The sequence below is a fragment of the Bombina bombina genome, chromosome 2 (assembly GCF_027579735.1).
Source record: "Bombina bombina isolate aBomBom1 chromosome 2, aBomBom1.pri, whole genome shotgun sequence".
Classification (NCBI taxonomy): domain Eukaryota; kingdom Metazoa; phylum Chordata; class Amphibia; order Anura; family Bombinatoridae; genus Bombina; species Bombina bombina.
In genome coordinates, this window is record NC_069500.1 from 37,415,235 (window position 1) to 37,443,139 (window position 27,905).

General features: G+C 38.6%; 1 protein-coding gene across 3 annotated transcripts in view; it reads left to right on the forward strand.

Annotated features, from left to right (window-relative positions):
* Nucleotides 1-27,905, forward strand: part of LOC128648395 (phospholipid-transporting ATPase ID) — a 381,201-nt gene that overhangs the window by 146,373 nt on the left and 206,923 nt on the right. The window lies entirely within an intron of this gene.

Consider the following 27,905-nt stretch of genomic DNA (forward strand, 5'->3'; position numbering starts at 1 on the left):
ACAATTGATTACATCTATAATATGTAAAGTGTTATAAAAATACCCAATAGTTGTTGGCCTCATTCATTCCATGGGACATTACTGTATTCAATATAAAAATCCAGTTGGTTTCCTTTTTTAATAGAATTGGTTCAAGGTTACCACCCCTTATTCCTGGCCTAACTTTTTCCAGACCCCAACATTTGAATGTAGAGGTTTTCCCATTGTGATGTTTCAAAAAATGTCTTGCTACACCTGTAATCTGTTTGCCTTTTTCTAAGTCTTTTTGTGCGTTACGAATATTACTAAGGTGTTCCGTCATTCTTGTGCCAAACTTCCTTGTGGTCATACCTACATAGAGGGTCTCACAAGAACAAGATAGGCAGTAAATTACATTCGTACTTGGACAGTTTATATGGACTTTGATCTTCCATTTTTTGTTGAATCTATCAATGATAGATTCTTTTTTGCACATATATTGGCAAATCTTACAGTGCCCACATGGGATTGAACCTTGGTAAATTGGTGCTTTGTGTGCATTTCTATTAAAATGACTGGTAGTTAAGTTGTCAGTCAGATTTTTAGCCCATCTGAAGGTAAATGCTGGTTTATCTGTGACTAATATGGAGTCTAGTGTTAGATGAACATCGCACAAGCCAAATGCACAAATTTGAAGCCATTAAGGACACTCACCTTCTTTTAAGAAAAATTCTGTTAAAAAAGTATTTCAGTAATCATGAGGGCTCTAATACATTATCTACAACTGATCTAACTGCACTGAATGATTTAATTTCACTATTTGGAGTTTCTGATGCCATTCTGAATGAAGATGCAGACGTTACTGCTAATGCATATAATACTAGTAAATGGCGCCCACCGGGGAGACCGATTGTCTCCGGAATAGGGTCTTTAACTGAATCAGCCAGTAGATACATAGACGCAAGACTAAGATCTATAGTGGAAGCCCTCCCCTCATACACACAGGACACTATGCATATTTTAAATAAAATCCAACATGTTCATCTAACACTAGACTCCATATTAGTCACATGTGACGTGGAGTCGTTATATATGAGCATAAAAACTGAGTGGGGAGTTGAATAAAAACCAGGAAATGAGTGCAGAGACTAAAGAATTCATCATTAGACTTTTAAGATTCATACTAACTCATAATTATTTTGTCTTGGATGAAAAATTATTTCTACAAATCTGTGGGACTGCCATGGGGACCTCGTGTGCCCCTACATATGCGAACATCTACCTGGGCTGGTGGGAGGAGATGATAGTTTTTCATGAATTCCTTAAATACTATACACAGTATATCTCCCACTGGTCCAGGTATATAGATAATATCCTGTTCATATGGGAGGGACCGGGCCACATATTGGAGGAATTTTTTAACATACTTGCAGGCCCATTTATCAAGCTCCGTATGGAGCTTGAAGGGCCGTGTTTCTGGCGAGTCTTCAGACTCGCCAGAAACACAAGTTATGAAGCAGCGGTCTAAAGACCGCTGCTTCATAACCCTGTCCGCCTGCTCTGAGCAGGCGGACAGGAACCGCCGGAAATCAACCCGATCGAATACGATCGGGTTGATTGACAGCTCCCTGCTGGCGGCCGATTGGCCGCGAGTCAGCAGGGGGCGGCGTTGCACCAGCAGCTCTTGTGAGCTGCTGGTGCAATGTTAAATGTGGAGAGCGTATTGCTCTCCGCATTTAGCGAGGTCTTGCGGACCTGATCCGCAGTGTCGGATCAGGTCCGCAAGCCCTTTGATAAATGGGCCCCTTAATGTCAATCCTTTTGGCCTTTTTCTGACGTACCAAAGCAGTATGGAAAACTTAGTATTTCTTGATTTAACTATCCACAAGTCTCAGGATAGTTTATCTACAGAGGCATATAGAAAACCAACGGCAACAAATAATATACTACATGCCTCTAGTCACCATCACCCATCTGCAATCAGGGGTCTCCCATATGAAGAATACTTAAGAATCTGGAGGAACTGCAGTACTCAGGAATCGTTTAAAAAGGCTGCTGACGAGTTGAGAGACAGACTATTACAACGAGGTTACTCTAGAAAATCGTTGGCAAGAGCATATCATAAAGCTAAGTCCAAAAATAGATCTGATCTACTCAAACCTAGAGAGTCTCAATCTACAGATACGTTCAGATTTATATCTACTTTCAATGACCAGAGTCAACAACTAACTGATATCATCCAAAGACACTGGCATATTTTAAGAAATGACGAAGTACTACAGAAATATATACCCGATAAACCAGCATTTACCTGCAGACGGGCTAAAAATCTGACTGAAAACTTAACTACCAGTCATTTTAATAGAAATGCACACAAAGCACCGTTTTACCAAGGTTCAATCCCATGTGGGCACTGTAAGATTTGCCAATATATGTCCAAAAAAGAATCTATCATTGATAGATTGTAATAATATGAAATAATGTAGCAAATATTCAATGTATCCTACTAAAGATTAGTTTGTAGCTGATGTTGTGACTAAGATTGGATGCTGTAACAACCTTAGCAAACCACAAGTGTCAGCAATTTTATCAAGTAATTGATAATACTATTAGATGGTAAAATAGTATTTTGAGTGGAACAAATATGAGAAGCGACAGGTTAAAAGGAATGCTCAAAACATAGATTGAATTAACGATCTTTTGAGTATATGATGTCACTTGTGGACTAAGTGCAATTCCAGACCCTCAGTACAACTAAGTGCAATTCCAGACCCTCAGAATCCTCACGGTTTACGTAGCTTGAGATAAAGTCAATACACACACAGTCTGTAACCACTAAATTAGAGATTGCACATAAACTAATATAACAAGAAGCAACTTTGAGAATAACACTGTTATACTTGCGGTTTCCACAGACACTGGTGTATAGAAGTTGTTTAGGCAAGCGTGGAACTGTAGAGAGCGTTCCGGTTATGACACAGGTGAATTCAGCTCAGAGCTGATGAGGCTGACAGGCTGAGCTAGAAAGGAAGCGGCTGCTTAGAACATGCAAAATATCCAGCTAGATGCAAGGAGACAAAATGATCTAAATTAGTATATGACGATACTAAGTTAGGAGCTTGGAGTGGAGTTAAACCTAGAGGATAAACGACTAGATAGAACAAAATATTCAAGCACCGGTTACAGGTAAACCGGATGTTAAGTAGACTTTGGTATGTGAAAGGGGGTGGTAACCTGCTTAAAGCCACAGTACTGTTACATAGATTCAACAAAAAATGGAGGATCAATAAACTGTCAAAGTACGAATGTAATATACTCCCTATCTTGTTCTTGTGAGACCCTCTATGTAGGTATGACCACAAGGAAGTTTGGCACAAGAATGACAGAACACCTTAGTAATATTCGTAACGCACAAAAAGACTTAGAAAAAGGCAAACAGATTACAGGTGTAGCAAGACATTTTTTGAAACATCACAATGGGAAAACCTCTACATTCAATTGTTGGGGTCTGGAAAAAGTTAGGCCAGGAATAAGGGGTGGTAACCTTGAACCAATTCTATTAAAAAAGGAAACCAACTGGATTTTTATATTGAATACAGTAATGTCCCATGGAATGAATAAGGACAACAACTATTGGGTATTTTTTATAACACTTTACATATTATAGATGTAATCAATTGTCATTACACATATAGGTGTTTTAGGATGGATTATTTTGAAATAGGACACAATGCAATATAGACTTGCATAAATATTGGGGGATTCAAACCCTAATATTAATAAACTGAGGATTTACAGTAATGACCTCTATAATAGTGGAATTCTGCTTTAAACCTTTGGCTAAAATAAGCCAGTATTTGAAGAGCTACCAAGTTAAAACATCTTTGGACTTTTTTGATTATAAAGTGTAATTACTCACAAAATGTCTCTTAACTGTGGAGATTCAGTTTATCAGGTTATCAGTTATTGCACCCAGCGTATATATTTTTAATGGGATATAAGCTTAGATCTTAATCATTAAGTCACTCTATAATTCCCTTATTATGTACATGTTACTGGGTGCACAATAAATATGTAAATATTGAACTGATATACCTGTGATACATTCACTCTGAACATATCCCAATATTACATGGCTAGCAGTATTCCTATTTGAGTGAATTTACGTCCCTCAGTATCGTTTATCACACTGTGTGTGACCCTATTTAGATTCTAATCCATCCTCTACATTGCCACCCATTACCGACATGGATAATGCTATCACTATCAAACATGGGGAGTGTGTTCCGGATTGTCCTATGACATAAGACTCATAACACTAACATGTAACGTATGTAGACATGCCCATCAGATCATAGGGAAGAGACCGAATTGATCCAAGAAAAGGGAAGGGACCGGATTGGTCCAAGAAAAGGGTGTGTATCACGCCATGACGACGGTTAACTTGCACGCCAAATCCGGACTGACTCACGCCCAGCATACCAATATAAAGGTTCTGATTGGTCTTACAACGGGCATGTTATTTCTCCTAATGCTGATAGGATATGTCTTATCCAGTCACACGGTATATAAAGAGGTGGCACCCGGGCTTCTGTTTGTCCAAAAATTCTTTACACATTGACAAAGGCCAATATATAGCCGAAACGAGTTTGTGTATTTAGCGCTATCCTACACTACATTTTATTAACTTTTTTTAACTGGGACCCTGCTATCCACCTCTGTCACCTGAAGCCGACGACAAGCACATATCGGCCAGGAAACAGGGAGGTGGATGGACAGGTTCATTAACAGTTCATAAGGTATGGCTTGCTAGTCTTGCAGAGGCGTTTTCCTCTGAATTTTAACAATATAATTAAAAGTTATATTTGAATAATTTTGACTTATTCAGGGTACAATTTCCTATGACCATAGGTACATTGTTTTATGCAATCACCGCTTACTACTATAGGGAAGAGTGCTATTCTAAAGCCTCACTTGGGTTCTCTTACTCACATTTTAGTTTCTAATTTAATATAGGGGTCAGCACCAAACTCACTTTAGATTAGTGAGTTTATTATTCCCTTGATTTACTTTATACTAGTGCCAGTTTCTTTTATTGTTATACAGTTGTAACTGTACTTTGTAATGTATTTTTATGTGTTTTGTGCAACTTTTTTGTTTCGCGAAACAGTTAACCACAGCTCTAGCGTTTTTCATTCTAGCGTAAATCACGATTGTGCTCAAGCGATTCCGTTTACTTTTAACTTGTAATACGAGCAGTAAACCTGATGCACGCAAACACCCGCAATAAACCTCGTTTCACTTGTGCTTAACTGTTAACGTTCCAAATCTGGCCCTAAAACTTTTGCTGTGTGTTCTAATTATGTATTTTGCATGCTTTTCCTGTAATATAGCTTTAAAATGATAGTTCCTTCACTGCCTCGTGAGAGACTAGAGTACATACTGCTGTGGCAGCAAAGTGATCGCTTGATCAGCGCAGGAGCACATTTATATCTGTCACTAATTAGCCACAACATAGGAAATAAGGATTTTCAAGAGTTATATATTCCTCAACTCCACAACTTTACAAATGTTGCTAATAAAATGTCAGTTTAAATGTTTATTTTGTATGCAGATTATTTGCAATGCAGTGCTTACATTTTGGGTTCCATCTAAAAAGATGTTTGTTAAATCAGCTGTTGCTTATGATTTTTCACACGTTAAATGACTTATTAGAAGACTTTCCGGTTTCCTTGCAATAGATGAACATTACAGCAGAGTGTGAATGTTTGTCAGCAGATTAACACTTTATTTTCTGCAGTTGTTTTTAAATGGTCAAACTATGCCCACTACTTATTTGGAGGAGATAATCCTGACTTGTTATGAAGTAGACAACCCCCCCCCCCCCCCACCAAAACCTATAGTGGTTTGCATCATCTGCTGTGGACAATTAGAGACAGATATGTAGCAGGAAAGAGCTTGTGAATTCTGCAATGTGCTCGGGTGATTTTCATAAACGCAAAACTTTTCAAGGGACAGCAGACCCTAATTTTTCCCCCCCTTTAATTTGTTCCCAATGATTCATTTTACCTGCTGGAGTGCATTATATTGTTTAAAAAATAATAATAGCGTGTTTACCTTTATTTCAGCATTTAAAATAGCTGATTTTGTCTGTCCCTACCTATAAGTTTCTATACTTAAAGGGACATACAGGTCAAAAAATAAATGCACATCTTTGAATAGAACCATTTTTGCAATATACATATATTGGCAAAAATGCTTATAGTAAAGGTTATAACTGTTTTAGTGCTAACATTTTTCTCTGCATGTGAAGCATATCTAGATATTCTCAGTGCACCAGCATTTTAAATACTGCAGCTGCTCAGAACGCCAGTGTGGGTTGTTTCATGTCAGCAATTAACAAATTGAGTCATTACAAGATGGTACAAGCAGCAAGTTCTGTGTTTAAAATGCTGGTGCACGGTGCATACTTAACAGTTATAGCTTTTATTAGAAGCATTTTTGCTAATACATGTATATTACAAAATGCTTCTATTCAAAACTGAAATGCATCTATGTGGATTCCAATTTTGGATGGAATGTCCCTTTTAGTAAAGGCTATAGAAAAGCTGTGTAAGCATAGCCAGCAGAAAAAAACGTACACTCCCAGTGGGAGATAGAAGAGATAAGTAATAAAATGTTAAAGGGACTCTCAAATCAGAATTAAAGTGAAAGTCAACCCTAGCGTTTGTGAAACGCTAGGATTGACTATTGAAACAAATAAAGGGGGCTTTCATTTATGAGGTATAAGATACTTTATGTAGAAAGCTCCTTTATTTGTTTCAAGCGATCTCCATTCTCAGCTGCTCAGGCAGCCCATGGCAGATCGCTGTTTGGCTTGAGAGGTGAAGTTTTCACCTCTTAGTCATTAGCCGTGCGCTTAATCCGGTTTGGCTTCCTTGGGAGCCGGATTTACCGCATGGCTATTGGTTAAGAGGGGAAAACGTCACCTCTTAGCAAAATACATTTCTTCTGTGGGCTGCCAGAGCGGCGATCGATTGAAACAAATAAAGGAGCTTTCTGCATTAAAGGGACACTAAACCCAATTTTTTTCTTTCATAATAGAGCAGCAATTTTAAGCAACTTTCTAATTTACTCCTATTATCAAGTTTTCTTTGTTCTCTTGCTATCTTTATTTGAAAAAGGCATCTAAGCTAAGGAGCCAGCCAATTTTTGGTTCAGACCTCTGGACAGCACTTTTTCTTCTTAATGGAAAGAGTCCACAGCTGCATTCATTACTTTTGGGAAATAAGAACCTGGCCACCAGGAGGAGGCAAAGACACACCAGCCAAAGGCTTAAATACTCCTCCCACTCCCCTCTTCCCCCAGTCATTCTTTCCCTTTCGTTCCAGAAGGCGGGAAGGATTCTTGCAGTCCTTATAGCCTTCAGTCATGGATGACCGGGTCAGGGGAGTTTTTCCGCTGCGCCACTCTGACATCTGATATCATCAGTACCTAGTGTTTTCCTTCCTCAGGCGGTAGAGGGTTGGAGGGCTTAGCACCCCATTGCCGCAATTTGAGCGGTTTGGCCTTCGGTTTTAGGGCTCTGGATTGCCCTTGTGGGCTTGATCCAACAGCTTGTATCAGAATAGGCTGTCTTGCATGCTGAGGGTTTTCAGTTTGAAACCAGTTGCTACTCTTGGCACCTTGCAGGTGTGCGCATACGCTATTTATAGTGTATCTAGATACAGCTCTTACTCTTGACGTGTACTGTCTGTTTGAGTGATGAGACCTTTGGGTCTCCTTCCATTGTTTCCAGGTGGATCTCCTTTTAGGGATCTTTATTTCCGGGTGATGGTTGATCCTTGTGGGGACTTTGCTTAGCTTGGGGTTTCCTGAAGCTGGGAAGGCTTAGCGCCTTTCTCTTTCCTGTGTCCTCTGCTGGTGTGGAGCTGATGGGGAGTCTAGCCCAGCTAGAAGGGTTTTTTGACCTTGAGGTATCTCTTATGTTGTCCTTAGGCCTTGAGATGTCTTCATAAGACTTCTAGCCTTGCTCCTTGGAGCGTTGGACTTTAGCTAGGGGTGATTCCTCCCTTGGGTCGGGGCTTTCAAGTTCTTTGCGCTATCCGAATTCTCTGGATATGCAATCATATCCCTTGTGTCTGGCTTTTTGGCCAGTGCCCGGACCTGTTTTTCTTCCTGAGACTTCCGGTTGCTGAGGCTTTGCTTGGCTTTTTTCCTGACCCAGTCTTGGGTTGTTTTGGAATCTTGGATCTCAGGGCTGGTGAGGTTGTTCCACGGTAGCGGGAACTTAGGCTATGTCCTTGCTCCATCTATCTGACCTGGTCATGGTGGCCAGGTTTTCAGAGTATTTATTACTTTTTGCAGCAGAGCAGCCCAGGTGCTCTAGGGTTAGTTTTGTGACTTGTGCCTCAAGAGTTGTTGGTTCATATCCAGCTAATGGCGCTGGAGGTCCACCTTCTGGTGCGCCTTATGGTTGCATTCCCTTGGTCAGCTTGCCAGTGTAACTTGTGGATTCCCTGCTCTGCAGGTGAATAGGTTGGCTGTGTCTCAGTTTGGCAAACTACTTGGGGGGTCCTTTTCTAGGACATTAATGTTGGGGATTTATCTTCCCATTAGCCGGTGGCTTTGGGCCTTGAGGACAGTTATTGCCCTTCCAGCCTCATCCTTTTTTCTTTAGGGGATATTCTCCTCCCTTTGAAGATGGAGTCCTTTCTTGGGGCTTCTCCTGGATAGGAGGTAGACAGGTGGGATTGGTTCCCCCTGGGGTCTTTCTGGCTCCAAGTCAGACTTGTTGGGCCTTTATTTAGATAGATCCTTCGGTCTATGGCGTTGTCTGTTTTCAGAGTCAGGTTGTACTTGTACTCTGTGGGGATGGCTGTGCTATCCTTACGCCCGTTCCTGTACCAGTTTTGGGATCTTCTGTTCCCCTATTTAGGATCCCTGGGGCTGGGTGTGGGTCTACAAGATGGCCAAGCGGCCTTAGAGCGCTGCGTTCAGGTTGCAGTCTCCTCTGGATGTATGAGCCTTGTCTATTTATTAGCTCAGTCTGCTAGGATATAGAATTTCCTTTCAACTTGCTCCATCAATTTCAGAAGAGGGTCTACTCTTCCTTCTGGTTCTGAGGGCATACTCTCCTTTTCGGGGGGCCTTGATTGAGGTTTTGTGTTCCCCTTTTTAGGGACCTGTATAGGTCCGGCGGCTTTGTTTGCCTGGAGCGTGCCCTCTGTCTGGGGGTGGCTTTTGCGGTCTGTTCCTTGCTTGACTGCTTCTTCTTCCTCGCAAGTGCCCTCTGTGTCGTCCTAATATGGACTCTGTGTTCTCCAACCTGGGGTTTTTTCGCCTAGGTCTATTACACGTTTTTTGTGGTTGAATACTTTGGTATTCTATATTCAGATGCTGGGAGGACTTTACCTCTTCAGTTGCATTCGGTGCTTGCAGGATGTTGGAGAGAAGTCTGTTCTGTTTCGCTTGGTATAGGCGTGGCCTCCTTTTCCTGTTTGGACCCGTTTGGGTCTCTGTGAGCTGGGCTCACTCTTAGAGGTGTTCTTTTTTGTATTAGGGGACCTTTTTCGGTTTCCTCGGTTCTCCTTTGCCTTGTCCCCTTGGGGGGTTTGGATGGTGCATGGGGGACTGTTTGTTAGGTGACTGTGTCTTCTGGAGGACTGTTGGCTCAGTCGAGTCTGTTTTGCGGTCTCTAGTTTGGCTTCTGGACTAGCTGCGAGTCAGTGTCCTTGGGGCTTTTCCTTTAAAAATGTTATAGGCTTCGGACAAAGCGGGGGTAGAGGTTCAGGCCTGGTGCCCTCAGCTACCCACCCGTAATTTTATGTGGGGTGTCCTTATTATTCTTCTGGCACCTTTTACCCTGATATTTCTTCTACTGTTCCTTGTTCCTTGGCAGAATGACTGGGGGATGAGGGGAGTGGGAGGAGTATTTAAGCCTTTGGCTGGGGTGTCTTTGCCTCCTCCAGGTTCTTATTATTAGGAAATTATTAGGTAAGCATAATTTATGTTGTTTATTGGTGCTGTCCAATCAGCAAGGACAACCCAGGTTGTGAACCAAAAATGGGCCGACTTCTAAACTTACATACTTGCTTTTCAAATAAAGTAAGCAAGAGAATGAAGAAAAATTGATAATAGGAGTAAATTAGAAAGTTGCTTAAAATTGCTGCTCTATCTGAATCACGAAAGAAAATATTTGGGCTCAGTGTCCCTTTTAGTATTTTATACTTCATGAATGAAAGTCCCCTTTATTTGTTTCAGTAGTCAATCCTAGCGTTTCACAAATGCTAGGATTGACTTTCACTTTAAACTTTCAGGATTCAGAAAGAGCACACAATTTCATGAATATTTCCTATGACTTCATTTTTTACATTTTGCACAATCTTTTTATGTACACACTTTTTAAAGCAGCAGCTTCTACTGAGCGTGTGCACAAGCTCACAGGGTATACGGAAAAAATTAATTTGCCAGAAAAAAAGAAATACTGCTTTAGTAAAATTCTGAGTAAGTCTTATTGCATTGTCTTTTTATTATGCACTTAATTATGCAATTGTACTCTATTTAGTGCTTCTTTTTAATTGTTCTCTCTATTGGCCTGATGATTTAAAGCTCCCCCCCAAGGTGAGTCTTGTCAGAACGACGGGACCCCCTCAAAAAATTTAGAAACACAAATTTAAGGTCTAAAAAAAGGTTTTATGTGATTTCTCTCCAAGTGAGTTTTTGCTCATCAGGCCATAAGTATTGTGCTTTGGTATAGAGACAGGTATAATATAAAGTAGCAAGTGTGTGTACAGAAAGTGATCAAATCTGATTTCTCTGCAAGCTAAACCCATTTTAATGGGTTGTGGTTTCAAAAAATATATTTCATGTACAAAAATAAATCTAAAATACAATTTGACATACAATAAATGTAAACTGCAAAGTTGTTTTACTACACATAATTAAAGGACCACTTAACACAGTAGAATAGCATAATAAATAAATACATAATAAATAAATACATAATAAATTGAATTTCAAATGAGTAGCATATTTTTTCCGACAAGTGTCAGCTAGTTATATTTTCTAATGCATCATGTGACAGTTATCAGCCAATCACAAAACAATTACGTATATATCATGAATCTTGCACATGCTCACTAGGATCTGCTGCCTCAGAAAGTGTATATATAAAAAGATGGTGCACATTCAGATAATGGAAGTGAAATAGAAAGTTGTTTAAAATGGTGTGCTCTATCTGAATAAAAAAAATATTTTTTTAATTTGACTGTCCCTTTAAGCATTTTATACTGTCCCTTTAACAGCTGTTCTTTCATATCCATGATAGATTATTCTCTCTTTAATTGCTAAACTGCTGTGCATATATACAGATTAACGCCCCTTTACTTGCTGGGGCCCACAGTGGCTCTGGGCTGGTTTCTAATTGTCTTGTAGCCCTGAAACAGCAGCCAATAAATGACTCAGCCAGACAGATGTTTTCCGTACAAATCTCAGAGAAGTTGCTATAAACACAGAAAGGGACGAGTTATAAATAGCTGGAATATCTCAGAAAGTAAAAGACGTCTGAGCTGTGGCAGAAACTGACAGGGAGCAGACTTTACCCAGAACTGGGAAGAGGATTAAATATCCATTAGTATCTGCTTATGAAATAGTGCCCTTTAAATGGCATATTGTTATTTAAAGGGACATACAGGTTGTGTTTAAAATGCGCAGGAGGACATTTTAAATATAATTCAAAGCATTTCTTGCTTTTTAGTTAAAAATTGTGCTTTGTCGCTAAAGGGGTCAAAAAGCAAAATCTGTTTTTCAAAATGCTGCAAATTGTTTATACAGCTATGTGATTTGCAGCACTTGCAGGTTACATGATTTGCTTTCTGGCCTCTCTAGGGAGCGTGAGACAAAGCACAATCTCACACAAAAACAAGATGTGTTTTTTAGACGACTTGTGCAGTCACATTTAGTCAAATAAAAAAAAACACATTTTCTATATTTTGTGCATGTGACCCACCTCTGCTTCTTGATGAAGAGCTGCAACGCATGCTTCACTTGAGGGGGACTTTACCTATGTGTTAAACTAGCTAGGGTCAGTAATGCAACAATTACATACTCTGCATCAGATTATGATAGAGATAACAATTACATACTCTGCATCAGATTATGATAGAGATAACAATTACATACTCTGCATCAGATTATGATAGAGATAACAATTACATACTCTGCATCAGATTATGATAGAGATAACAATTACGTACTCTGCATCAGATTATGATAGAGATAACAATTACGTACTCTGCATCAGATTCAGATAGAGATAACAATTACATACTCTGCATCAGATTATGATAGAGATAACAATTACATACTCTGCATCAGATTATGATAGAGATAACAATTACATACTCTGCATCAGATTATGATAGAGATAACAATTACATACTCTGCATCAGATTATGATAGAGATAACAATTACATACTCTGCATCAGATTATGATAGAGATAACAATTACATACTCTGCATCAGATTATGATAGAGATAACAATTACATACTCTGCATCAGATTATGATAGAGAATACAATTACATACTCTGCATCAGATTATGATAGAGATAACAATTACATACTCTGCATCAGATTATGATAGAGATAACAATTACATACTCTGCATCAGATTATGATAGAGAATACAATTACATACTCTGCATCAGATTATGATAGAGATAACAATTACATACTCTGCATCAGATTCAGATAGAGATAACAATTACATACTCTGCATCAGATTATGATAGAGATAACAATTACATACTCTGCATCAGATTCAGATAGAGATAACAATTACATACTCTGCATCAGATTATGATAGAGAATACAATTACATACTCTGCATCAGATTATGATAGAGATAACAATTACATACTCTGCATCAGATTATGATAGAGATAACAATTACATACTCTGCATCAGATTATGATAGAGATAACAATTACATACTCTGCATCAGATTATGATAGAGATAACAATTACATACTCTGCATCAGATTATGATAGAGATAACAATTACATACTCTGCATCAGATTATGATAGCGATAACAATTACATACTCTGCATCAGATTATGATAGAGATAACAATTACATACTCTGCATCAGATTATGATAGAGATAACAATTACATACTCTGCATCAGATTAAGATAGAGATAACAATTACATACTCTGCATCAGATTATGATAGAGATAACAATTACATACTCTGCATCAGATTATGATAGAGAATACAATTACATACTCTGCATCAGATTATGATAGAGAATACAATTACATACTCTGCATCAGATTATGATAGAGATAACAATTACATACTCTGCATCAGATTGTGATAGAGATAACAATTACATACTCTGCATCAGATTATGATAGAGATAACAATTACATACTCTGCATCAGATTGTGATAGAGATAACAATTACATACTCTGCATCAGATTATGATAGAGATAACAATTACATACTCTGCATCAGATTATGATAGAGATAACAATTACATACTCTGCATCAGATTATGATAGAGATAACAATTACATACTCTGCATCAGATTATGATAGAGATAACAATTACATACTCTGCATCAGATTATCATAGGGATAACAATTACATACTCTGCATCAGATTATGATAGAGATAACAATTACATACTCTGCATCAGATTATGATAGAGATAACAATTGCATACTCTGCATCAGATTATGATAGAGATAACAATTACATACTCTGCATCAGATTATGATAGAGATAACAATTACATACTCTGCATCAGATTATGATAGAGATAACAATTACATACTCTGCATCAGATTATGATAGAGATAACAATTACATACTCTGCATCAGATTATCATAGGGATAACAATTACATACTCTGCATCAGATTATGATAGAGATAACAATTACATACTCTGCATCAGATTATGATAGAGATAACAATTACATACTCTGCATCAGATTATGATAGAGATAACAATTACATACTCTGCATCAGATTATGATAGAGATAACAATTACATACTCTGCATCAGATTATGATAGAGATAACAATTACATACTCTGCATCAGATTATGATAGAGAATACAATTACATACTCTGCATCAGATTATGATAGAGATAACAATTACATACTCTGCATCAGATTATGATAGAGATAACAATTACATACTCTGCATCAGATTATGATAGAGATAACAATTACATACTCTGCATCAGATTATGATAGAGATAACAATTACATACTCTGCATCAGATTATGATAGAGAATACAATTACATACTCTGCATCAGATTATGATAGAGATAACAATTACATACTCTGCATCAGATTATGATAGAGATAACAATTACATACTCTGCATCAGATTATGATAGAGATAACAATTACATACTCTGCATCAGATTATGATAGAGATAACAATTACATACTCTGCATCAGATTATGATAGAGATAACAATTACATACTCTGCATCAGATTATGATAGAGATAACAATTACATACTCTGCATCAGATTCAGATAGAGATAACAATTACATACTCTGCATCAGATTCAGATAGAGATAACAATTACATACTCTGCATCAGATTATGATAGAGATAACAATTACATACTCTGCATCAGATTATGATAGAGATAACAATTACATACTCTGCATCAGATTATGATAGAGATAACAATTACATACTCTGCATCAGATTATGATAGAGATAACAATTACATACTCTGCATCAGATTATGATAGAGATAACAATTACATACTCTGCATCAGATTATGATAGAGAATACAATTACATACTCTGCATCAGATTATCATAGAGATAACAATTACATACTCTGCATCAGATTATGATAGAGAATACAATTACATACTCTGCATCAGATTATGATAGAGATAACAATTACATACTCTGCATCAGATTATGATAGAGATAACAATTACATACTCTGCATCAGATTATGATAGAGATAACAATTACATACTCTGCATCAGATTATGATAGAGATAACAATTACATACTCTGCATCAGATTATGATAGAGATAACAATTACATACTCTGCATCAGATTGTGATAGAGAATACAATTACATACTCTGCATCAGATTATGATAGAGAATACAATTACATACTCTGCATCAGATTATGATAGAGATAACAATTACATACTCTGCATCAGATTATGATAGAGATAACAATTACATACTCTGCATCAGATTATGATAGAGATAACAATTACATACTCTGCATCAGATTATGATAGAGATAACAATTACATACTCTGCATCAGATTATGATAGAGATAACAATTACATACTCTGCATCAGATTATGATAGAGATAACAATTACATACTCTGCATCAGATTATCATAGGGATAACAATTACATACTCTGCATCAGATCATGATAGAGATAACAATTACATACTCTGCATCAGATTCAGATAGAGATAACAATTACATACTCTGCATCAGATTATGATAGAGATAACAATTACATACTCTGCATCAGATTATTATAGAGATAACAATTACATACTCTGCATCAGATTATGATAGAGAATACAATTACATACTCTGCATCAGATTATGATAGAGATAACAATTACATACTCTGCATCAGATTATGATAGAGATAACAATTACATACTCTGCATCAGATTATGATAGAGAATACAATTACATACTCTGCATCAGATTATGATAGAGAATACAATTAAAAGGAGTGTGAAGCACTATATAGAATCAGATGTGCTTTTAACAACATTATACACTATTAAGCAGTAGTGTTTGTATGCATACTATTGTATAAAAGCATGGTTGCAAATCTGCTTGCATATAGTGCTCCAGTCCAGAACATATCTAGGTATGATCTTCAACAAAGTATACCAAGAGAATGAAGTCAATGTGATGATAGACCTAAATAGGAAAGATGTTTTTTTAATTGTGCTCTCTTTCTGAATGACTTTCATGTCATTGGGGCCTTTACCACTGTATAACTGTGCCATTCTGTTGCTATACTGAGAGAATGATACAGTTATGGATTTATAAATTGATACAATAATAATGTGACATTATATAGTAAGATATCTGTGAAACTTCTCTTAATAAGATTATGTTTTTATTTTATTGATAAGACATTTGCAGTAGATTATTTTATGTCTCTCTCTGTGATGTCATTGAATATGCAAAAACACATTGGGCTCAAGTCATTATCAGACAGACAGACAATGTCCCCAATTAGATAACCTATCTGCCCTCCTGCAAGCTGGGAGCAGATAATGTATGTCTGCTGCCCCCAGTTACATTACTAATATAGATAATAACAAGGGGTGAGGGGCATGGGACACATGACAGTAGCGCTATGCCTCTTACAGGGATCCGCCTGTGATTATATTTATTCATTTATTAGGAGCTTGTATTTGATTTAGTTCAACCAGCTGTTGCAGCAATATTTGTACAAGCTGTATTTGACTTAGGAAAGAGGTTTTGTAAATAAAAGTCGGACTTATTCCAAATAAGGAGGTTTGACAGGATATAAATATTAAGGAAGCTTTTTCTAAAACTAGAAACTGTGCAGACTGGGCAGGGAGACAGTAGGTAAGTTACTGCTGTCACACTGCCATGGGAACCGTGATTAGAGTGCTAGCTCAGCAGGGCAGGAGGGTGAGAACACTGAATATGACTTATGGGGGGAGAGGTGGTGATTTAAGGGGGATTTAGGTAAATCTGCACATTCTTTACTGGTACAGAGCAGAAGATGGGGTAGAGAGCTAGTGCACAAATCAGGGGAGAGAATATAAATGAGGGGGAAATAGAGGTGAGGAAGAGACAGAGGCAAAACGAGAGAGGGAGGGAGAGAACCAGATGAGGCATGAGGAGGTGAGAGAGAGAAAGAAAAGATCAGATGGGGCAAGAGTGGGACAGATTTGGAGGAGAAAGAGGTATTGGGGTGGGAGAGGGAGCAGGGAGGGAACCAGATGAGGCATCAGGAGGTGAGAGAGAGAAAGAAAAGATCAGATGGGGCAAGAGTGGGACACATTTGGAGGAGAAAGAGGTATTGGGGTGGGAGAGGGAGCAGGGAGGGAACCAGAGAGAACAGAAACAGAGAGCCGGAAACTCTAAAATTCTCCACTCTAGCAGGATTTCTAATGATCTGTGATGTCCCTCAAAGAAGTTTAGAAAGCAAATCTCAGCTCTAGAACTTGTTGTCTGTGTGTTCTACACCTGAAGCCCTCAAATATTCTCCGCCAGTTCCCTCCAGTGAGCGCCTCCCACTTACAGACAATGGGGCCTATCTATCAAGCTCCGAATGGCCCCGTGTTTCTGGCGAGTCTTCAGACACGCCAGAAACAGCAGTTATGAAGCAGTGGTCACAAAGACCGCTGCTCCATAACCCTGTCCGTCTGCTCTGATGAGGCGGACAGGAATCGCAACAATTCAACCCGATCGAGTACGATCGGGTTGATTGACACCCCCTGCTGGTGGCCGATTGGCCGGGAATCTGCAGGGGGCGGCGTTGCACCAGCAGCTCACAAGAAGTGCTGGTGCAATGCTGAATACGGCGAGCGTATTGCTCTCCGCATTCAGTGAGGTCTTGCGGACCTGATCCGCACTGTCGGATCAGGTCCGACAGACATTTCATAAATAGGCCTCGATATCAAAGCAAAGCTTCAGATTTCATTGCTCTTTCAAAAGCTTTAGCCCTCTGGTAGCCAATAGGTTAATTACTACAAATGCAAAACACCTTACGCTAAGGTACATTATGCAGGGAATATAACTAATATTATTTTCCTCTATCACAAGGAAATAAGGGGAGTAAAAGAGAGCGAGCGGGTTTATTGTCAGCAGACGTTGTGTAAGTGGGTGTGTGCTGCTTATTGGACAAAGTCTGGGCCCTGCAGTATTATTATTTGCAACCGTAGGAAGCTGTCTGACTGTTGTCACTAACGTTACCTTTGCACAAGCAGGTATTGTCTTGCTAAGATTCAGGCTGTGGGTCATAATTTCTAGTAAGCTGTCAGCGTAAGGGTTAATTATTGTATATTCGTCATTGTTTAGTTATTCCTATCCCAGTGTATAGCACTGAGTTACAACTGCTATTTGTTATATAACTATTAGAAACACAGAGTTCTGGAAAATACGAACCAATGGGGGTTGTTGCCTCTTTACAGAATGCATCACTGCACTGCAAAAGATCTGCATATAAAATAACATTTATAAGCATATAAAACTGTACTTGTTAACAAAATGTTCATGTTTGCAGTCCAAAGACACACCTCTTAAAACATGTCTCTTGTATTGTGTATTTCATAACCTGCTGTGGACATATACACTGTAAATGAGCTCCTGCAATGATCAAGCAATCACCGTGTAGTATGTTCTAGGGTCAAATGACTGAATTATGCACTACAAAATTAGAGCTAAATTACGGGTGGTGTGCATATTACGAGTTGAAAGTAATGCGTTCGCTTGAGTACCATTGAATTCAACGCTCTAGTTAACTGTTATGCTCAACTAAAAAGTTGCACAAAACACATCACAAATACATTGTTCAGTACAGTTACACTCATAATAACACTGTCTAATAAAAATTATTCAAACAAATATTTCATAAAAAGTTATAAGGGCTCAAAGATATGAGGTCTCAGGTGTTAGACAGAAAAAAAGCTGCAAAGGGCTTTAACATAGAGATACATACAGATACATGTAAATATTTATGTATAAATCAAAAATTATTTCAATTATGGCGGAGATCACGAGATGAAAATCCTCCAATTCATAAAAGTATAACAGAAGTTATTGCATAGGCAAATAGTACATCTAGCCATTAATGTCTAAACCGTTGGAAACAAAAGTGAGTACACCCCTAAGTAGAAATGTCCAAATTGGGCCCAAAGTGTCAATATTTTGTGTGGCCACCGTTAATTTGCAGCACTGCCTTAAGTCTCTTTGGCTTGGAGTTCACCAGAGCTTCACAGGTTGCCACTGGAGTTCTATTACACTCCTCCATGAGGACATCAAGGAGCGCTTCCCCACCTTCCGTTTGAGGATGCCTCACATATGCTCCATAGGGTTTAGGTCTGGAGACATGCTTGGCCAGTCTATCACCTTTACCCTCAGCTTCTTTAGCACGGCAGTGGTCGTCTTGGAGGTTTGTTTGGGGTTATCATGTTGGAATACTGCCCTGCGGCCCAGTCTCCAAAGGGAGGGGATCATGCTCTGCTTCAGTATGTCACAATACATGTTGGCATTCATGGTTCCTTCAATGAACTGTAGCTCCCCAGTGCCGGCAGCACTCATGCAGGCCCAGACCGTGACACTCCCACCACCATGCTTGACTGTAGGCAAGACACACTTGTCTTTGTTCTCCTCACCTGGTTGCTGCCACACACGCTTGACACCATCTGAACCAAATAAGTTTATCTTGGTCTCATCATACCACAGGACATGGTTCCAGCAATCCATGTCCCTAGTCTGCTTGTCTTCAGCAAACTGTTTGTGGGCTTTCTTGTGCATCATCTTTAGAAGAGGCTTCCTTCTGGGACGACAGCCATGCAGACCAATTTGATGCTGTGTGCGGCGTATGGTCTGAGCACTGATAGGCTGCCCCTTCACCCCTCCAACCTCTGCAGTAATACTGGCAGCACTCATACGTTGATTTCCCAAAGACAACCTCTGGATATGACGCTGAGCACGGGAACTTAACTTCTTTGGTCGACCATGGCGAGGCATGTTCTGAGTGGAACCTGTCCTGTGAAACCTCTGTATGGTCTTGCCCACCGTGCTGCAGCTCAGTTTCAGGGTCTCGGCAATCTTCTTATACCCTAGGCCATCTTTATGTAAAGCAACAATTCTTTTTTTCAGATCCTCAGAGAGTTCTTTGCCATGAAGGTACCATGTTGAACTTCCAGTGACCAGTATGAGAGAGTGTGAGAGCGATAACACCAAATTTAACACACCTGCTCCCCATTCACACCTGAGACCTTGCATTACTAACAAGTCACATGACAGCGGGGAGGAAAAATGACTAATTGGGTCCAATTTGGACATTTCCATTTAGGGGTGTACTCACTTTTGTTGCCAACGGTTTAGACATTAATGGCTGTGTGTTGAGTTATTTTGAGGGGACAGCAAATTTACACTGTTATACAGGCTGTACTTTCAATACTTTACATTGTAGCAAAGTGTAATTTCTTCAGTGTTTGTCACATGAAAAGATATAATAAAATATTTACAAAAATGTGAGGGGTGTACTCACTTTTGTGAGATACTGTATCTATCTATATATATATATATATATATATATATATATATATATATATATATATATATATATATATATATATAGATAGATAGATAGATTGATATATAGATATATATTGAACAAAAATACCATTAGATATATGTAGAAAAATGTATTTATGCATAAATAGAACATATTTTTCTATAAGAAGAACATTGGAATGTGGAACATTCATATTCCTTGTTGGGTTAGCGCACTTGAGAAGATGCGATCGGATTTGCGTGCAAGTAGGGTGTTTTTTTTCCACTCATCATGCTCCATTGAAGTCTATGGAGGAATATAACGCAGTCGCGATATTTGAAGTTCGGCTTTTTGCACGTACAAAAAGTCTCCGTCTAGCAAAGATAACGCGAGACAGGAGAGCAAACTACCACTCGTACGCTAATAATAAGTAATCATAATGCACAAATTAACATGTTTTGGGGAATTACTTTTTTCCCATTTTTGAGGCGTTTTTCCCCTTACCACCAATAGAGCTGTAGGTGTTTTATTTATCTGCCAGTGAGCAAAAGATACTTGGATCTCTAACATATATTTACTGCTCGTTTAAATATCAATTTAACCCGTGTTCATGAAGACATATTGTGATTTTCTTTTTATGAATAGTAGAAGACTTTGTTTCTTTAAGTTAGCTGAGACTAGTTAGCAGTTTCTTAGCACATTCTTTTCATATTTTTGCTTTAAATCTAATAATCCACACGGTGCCCCAAAATACTAAGAATGGGATCAGGAAATACCCTCCCATGGGACAGTGTGACCAGTTCAGGGTACAAGTTTGCTGTGTATTTTGCAACCTTGACTCCATTAAAGTCTTCCAGTAGATTATCATAACAGCAGAGTCTGAACAATATCTGAACAGATTAACACCTTGTTTGCTGCAATTGTCTTTCAATGGTGAAATATCTCCCACCACTTTTCTTATTTGGTGGAGCAAATCTGGACTTGAGTCTACAGATGACTTGGCCTTGCCCCTGTCTTGTTAACAAAGCCTCCATTGTTTTGCATCAGCTGAAAAGATAAGATAACAAACTGTAAATTACGGAGAATTATGTGCCATGGTTTTCTTATGGAGCTGACGTGCTTAAAGGGATGTGAAACCCAAAAATGTTCTTTCATGATTTAGGTAGAACATACAATTTTAAACAACTTTCCAGTATCAAATGTGTTTCATTCCCTTGGTATCATTTGTTAAAGGAGCAGCAATGCACTACTGGTTTCTAACTGATCATATGGATGAGCCAATGACAATCGGTATATATATATGCAGCCACCAATCAGCAGCTAGAACTTAGGTTCTTTGCTGCTCCTGAGGTTACCTAGATAAACCTTTCGGCAAAGGATAACAAGAGAAGGAAGCTAATTAAATAATAGCAGTAAATGGGAAAGTGGTTTAAAATCACATGCTGTTTCTGAATCATAAAAAATGTGGGTTTCATGTTCCTTTAAGTTTTCAGGACAGGAAATAACAGTAAAATGACGCAGCCAAAATAATAAAAGTATTTTGACAAGTTGTTCTGCTAAGTTAATTAAGCATTTTATATTACAATTTTAAAGTGTTTGCAGTTGCTTTAAGAGAAGCCAGATCCAGCTACATAGTTCTGTGGCTGGGGAGGGGAAGGGGGGGTCCTGTAGTGAGGGATTACAATCATTACCCAGAAGCTCTGGCTGCAGATTTGAGCCTTGTGACAGAGAGAACAGGTCCCTTTTAACCAGGTTGAGACGTGTAAATGTGCTCCCAGGCTGCGCGCCGCCGTAGAGGGCAGGAATGCTGGGTAAGCATCACAAAGACACAGCTGAACATGGGCAAGAGGTATAGAAATGTTGGGGTGTTGTAATGAGGGGCAATAAAACCAGAGGGGAGAAAAGGATTTGCCCCCTGAGTATTGTGCATTTGTTTCAGTGAAAATCACATCTTTATTGTGAGACAGGAGAAGGCCAGAACATTTGTCCTGCAGATTAGCAAGTAAGGTCTATTCAAATAATAACTCTCCTGGTGTAAAATATGTGGTTTTAGTTACAGGGATACGAAACTGCAAATAGAAAATACTCTAATGGGTTTTTATTATTGCACAATTGCTTGGATGTAACTATGTTTAACTCATTGTCATCTCCAATAATGCACTGCTGGTTGCTAGGTGATGATGGGCGGCTACACACATATGCCTCTTGTCATTCGCTCACAGCTGTGCACTTTTATGGCCTTTTAGTATTAGGGAAACTGTGAGACACATTTTAGACATGGGTAAAAATTCAGCATTTGTTCTAGAAATAAATGGGGAATATGGCCACAAGTAACGGCATTTTTTCAGTGCAAGATTTTTTAGCGGAAAGGTGCAGCGCACAAATATCTGTGCAAATCCATTTATTTGCGTTTTGTGCTTTTACACTAATAAATCTGGTGCCAAAAATAGAATGCTGCTGCCTGTAGCCATATTCCTCATTCATTTCTATCACAAGAGCTGAAAATGCCTGTTTTCTATTTAGTTATAACATCAGGTTATTTGTATTCTGTTGAATTGCATATCTTTAGCTATCCAATTGCCACGGAATCAGAAGGCACTAATGAGACAAGTTAATTTCCAGTTAAAGGGACGTTACAGCCAAAATTGAAATCCACATGGGTGCATTTAAATTCTACATAAAAGCATTTTTGTAATATACATGTATTAGAGCAAAAATGCTTCTAATAAAAGCTGTAGCTGTTTCACATGTGTATTTAATAATGCTCCTAGCAAAAATGCTTCTAATAAAAGCTATAGCTGTTTCAAACGTGTATTTAAGTATGCACCGTGCACCAGCATTTTAAACACAGGTGCTTGTACCATCTGGTAATGACTCAATTTGTTAATTGCTGACATGATGCAAGCCCCTCAGGTGCTCTGAGCAGCTGCAATATTTAAAATGCTGGTGCACTGAGAATATCTAGCTATGCTTCACATGCACGTGCAAAGAAAAATGCTAACACTAAAATAGTGATCACTTTCACTAGAAGCATTATTGCCAATACATTTATATTGCAAATCTGTTTCTATTCAGTTATTCATCAATGTGCATTTAAATTTTGACTTTAATGTCCCTTTAAATCTCTGAAAAACATTTGTGTTCTTCACATATTTAAATAACTAGAACACTTTCAAAATCTCCATATGTTATTTGTCAACTGCTTTGGCGCAACTCCTACATTAGATAAAGATAAGCCCCCAGCTCCGCAGTGGAGCTCATCGGAAGCTGGTTCTGAGAAATCACCTAGCGATATGGGAACGGAATGGGAGCAAGAGAATCGGTGGGAGATAGTTTGTGAGACCCAACAGGACGCTACATTCCCTGGAGCTGAAACATCATGGGAGCGTGATAAGTGACGGGCGATTCCTGGTGATAGTCAGGAGAATACTGCTCTTGCTACCGCACCCGACACAGTAACGTACGCATCCCTGCCAGAGGGAAAAAGTGAACTGCATCTCACTACATTGCGGCGGCGACAGAAAACAACGGCCTCAAACGCTAAAAAAAGAGGTGGATTACCCTTGGGCCAGTCTCTATCTCATGGTACACTTTTGGGGCATCTCAAGTCAGGCGAGGCCGAGTGTTGCAATAGCTGCGCTCCCCGGAAGCGATGGTCTGGCTCTCAGCTGAATTGTCAGAAAGTGGTTGGTAAACAGTCCTGTTTTGCCAATAGACATGGCATCGAATTAAATAATTTGGGACAACTGATCTGCCTACTATAACTTTCCATCCTCTTGGGATTTTCATACTGTGAGCCATCCTATGTTTGTTATAAGGGTAGTTCTTTTATCGAGGAGGCCTTGCAATGACGGCTAGCAAGCCTGAAGTTTGAGGACTATTATCTTGTATTCTTATAAGCATGGACATTCCCGCATTTATATATCCCCAAAAATATTAGGATTTATTGACTCGATAAGTTAGCTCTTGTAGTATACAACCTAGATCCCCCTATTTATATGTTGTTTATTTTTTAACCCCTTTTTTTCTTATTTTTTTATATTTATATATATATATATATATATATATATATATCTATCTATCTGTCGGATTATTGACCTTTAATTGCATAACTATTACTTGCTACCCTCCTGCAGCACCCATGTTTGGTTTAATATGCTGCACTCCTGCCTATTAGTACTATACATGCCACAATTGCTATTGCCCATTTGATGCTGGTCCTTATGTCTTCTCACATATACTATATTGGTTCTTGTGCTAATTATATCACGGGCAATAGGCACTACTGATGGAAATTTTATATATCAAGCATGCGTGACATGAAGAATACCCTGAATGTAATCCTTTATTCACCCTTAATGTTATTAGCCTTTGTCTATATCAGTCTTCTGTAATTTTAACTCCAATTCACATTAATGCTGCCGTATGGGAAGTCCACTGCATCACTTACTCATAGTAGACCTAATATTACTTTTAACTATATTACATTTATCTCTCAATTTGACAATATTTTTTTGTTGTTACAGGCTGTTATGTTGTACTTTATTTTGGGTCCAAGAGTAGGGTTGCCAGGACCTCCACAAAAAAACTGGACACCCAACAAATAAACGGGGGTGAGAATGCGTGTGTATATATATATATATATATATATATATATATATCTGTGTGTGTTATGTGTATATATATATATATTTACTGTGTGTGTATATAAAATATACTGTGTGTATGTATGTATGTATATATATATATATATATATATAACATACACACACACACACAAACACTTTTGAGGGTGATATTGCTTTTTAAGTTGTGTGAATGTGATATGTACTACAAACACATACCTCATGGATGGTGATGAGGTGAACTGTTTCCAAAATCAGACTTGAAGTTGAACCTTCTTAAATATCCCAGTGGCTGGCAGGCAGGCTGCAAGTTTACACACAGTCTACCACAGCAGCTGGCTCGCACTCACTCTTCTTAGACAGCTGAGCCAGATAATTACCCACTAACACTGTAGTAAACTTTGATGACAGTCTGACTGAAAGAGTGACACACGCTGAGTCTCTTCGCCCTCACTAAGTTCAAAAAGCATGTGCGCCCGCGCCGCACAGGTCTACAAAGTTTTACGTCCTTTGATCATGTGATGACGCGTGTATGCGTGTCACTCAAAGATTACGCTTGACGCTACCCCGGCCGCCAAAGCACACCACCTGACCTGGCTGTCACCTTACCGATGCGATACCACCAAACATTCAGACACACAGCAAAGCCGCTTAGCCTAAGCATTACAAATAAAGTTAGGTGTAAAGTGTCTGAGTAATAATCACTGCTGGTGATGATCAAGAAAACAAAAAACAAACACAAACAATTCTGTCCGGTTTTCTTCAATAGACTTTACCGGGCAGAATTCTAGAATACCGGACTGTCCGGTCTAATACCGGACACCTGGCAACCCTATCCAAGAGTGGCCCTTTTGTTATCTGCTATTTCCCTTTATCCTATTGAAGTTCCCCATTGTACAAAGGTTTCTTTCAGAGGTCCAAGAGAGGCCTCTACTTATCATTAGGGGAATACCTACCGTACTACAATTCACCAAAGCTTTAAGAGGATATAATGTTTAAGGGGGAAAAAAAAAGAGCTTTATCTCCCAATTGTATAATTGGGCAATGCTTTTCATGTATCTATGACACAGTATTACCGTATCTACAAATATTGTACTGTTCTGCTGTTAATTCTGACCCCTGTGTGCCCACGCCATGGATCTCTGTATTTTATTTATTTATGTAAGTTGGCTCTGTATCTATTATAACCTCAATAAAATATAAATTTAATATAAAAAAAATTACATTAAGCTGCTCAAATTAATAAAAATAATAATAATAAAAAAAAAAAAAAAAAAAAAAAAGAAATAACTCGTTTTAAGTCCAATAAAGTATTGATACATTAAATGTGAGTATCCCCATACACAGGGGGGAGCGTCTGTACTGGAGAGTGTTGCTGTGCTTTTGTTTATCCTGAAAACTATTTGGCTTTTACATCTGTTCTGGGAGGAGGGTCACAGAGAAACAGGATGAAATGGTGACAGCTAGAGGGATAGGACATTTACAGTCAATGAATTTATTTTTTCTAAAATGGACAGTAAAGATTAAATAGATACATTATTATTATTATTATTATTATTATTATTATTAGAGTTAAAAAAAATTATGATAAAGTTTTTTTGTATTATAATTTTTTTTAAATTAAAAAGAGAATCATGTCTGTGTGCACATGAATCCGAGGGACTGATTGCTTATTGGCCGATAAGTAGAAACACTGCTTTATTGGTAATTAGTGAACATGGTAAAAATACATAAAAATAAGTCATGTTTTTTTTTTCTTAGTACAAAACATTAAAGTGAAAGTAAATCGTAGCGTTTTACAAACGCTAGGATTTACTATTGAAGCAAATAAAGGGGACTTTCATTCATGAAGTATAAGGTACTGCATGTAGAAAGTTCCTTTATTTGATTCAATCAATCGCCATTTTTACCTTGTACAGGAGACCACGGCAAAAAACTAAATTGGTCAAGAGGTGACATTTTCACCTCTTGGCCAATAGCCGTGCGGTAAATCTGGCTCCCATGGGTGCCAAGCCGGATTTACTGCACGGCTATTGGCTAAGAGGTGAAAAGTCACCTCTTAGCCAAATTTTGACCTGTTTAGTTGTTTCAATTGGGGGGGGGGGGTGTAATGAAAAATAAAATGGATTTGTTACATTGATATGCAGTGGAAAAATCTGAATATTGATTGTAACAGTTTACAAATCACATAAAAAAATTTTTATTATTGATAATTGATTGTTGATTACAGTAATCATGCACTTAAGTCTGTGTGAATCAAAATTAATTAGTTAGTTGGAATATTTATTTACATTGAGTTTACTCTCCTGTGTCTAAGCATACACGCTCCTACAAGTCTCACTCTCACCTTCACCTTCTGTCGCTCACACTCCTACTACTGCTTGCTGCTGGTGACATCTCTCCTAGCCCTGCTGCAATCACCACACTTTTACACTCTCACTCAGTCCCCCACTGCAAAAACTCTAGGACACGCAATACTAACAATCTCATCTCTATTAACCCACAGCGCTTATCCCCTCATTCTCTGCTCTTTGGAATGCACGCTCTGTCTGTAACAAACTTATGACTGTTCACAACCTGTTTCTTTCTAACGCTTTCAATCTTCTAGCAATTACTGAAACCTGGTTATCATCTTCTGACGCTGCTTCCATTGCTGCTCTCACGCAAGGTGGTCTCCACTTTAGTCACACACCTAGGCCAGGTTAGAGACATGGTGGCGGTTTTGGTATCTTACTCTCCCCCTCCTGCTCCTATCAGCACCTGCATCCTCATCCATTTCTCTCCTTTTCCTCCTTTGAAGTCCACTGCATTCGCCTGTTCCCCCCCCTCTCCCTCAGGGTGGCAGTTATCTATGCCCCCCCCCCCACCCTTGACCAACCTCCCAATTCCTTGATAACTTTGCTGCATGGCTTTCTCACTTTCTCTCTTCAAATACACCTGCTCTAATCCTGGGGGACTTCAACATCCCCATTGATAACCCATCTGCCACTGCTGCCTCTAAGCTTCT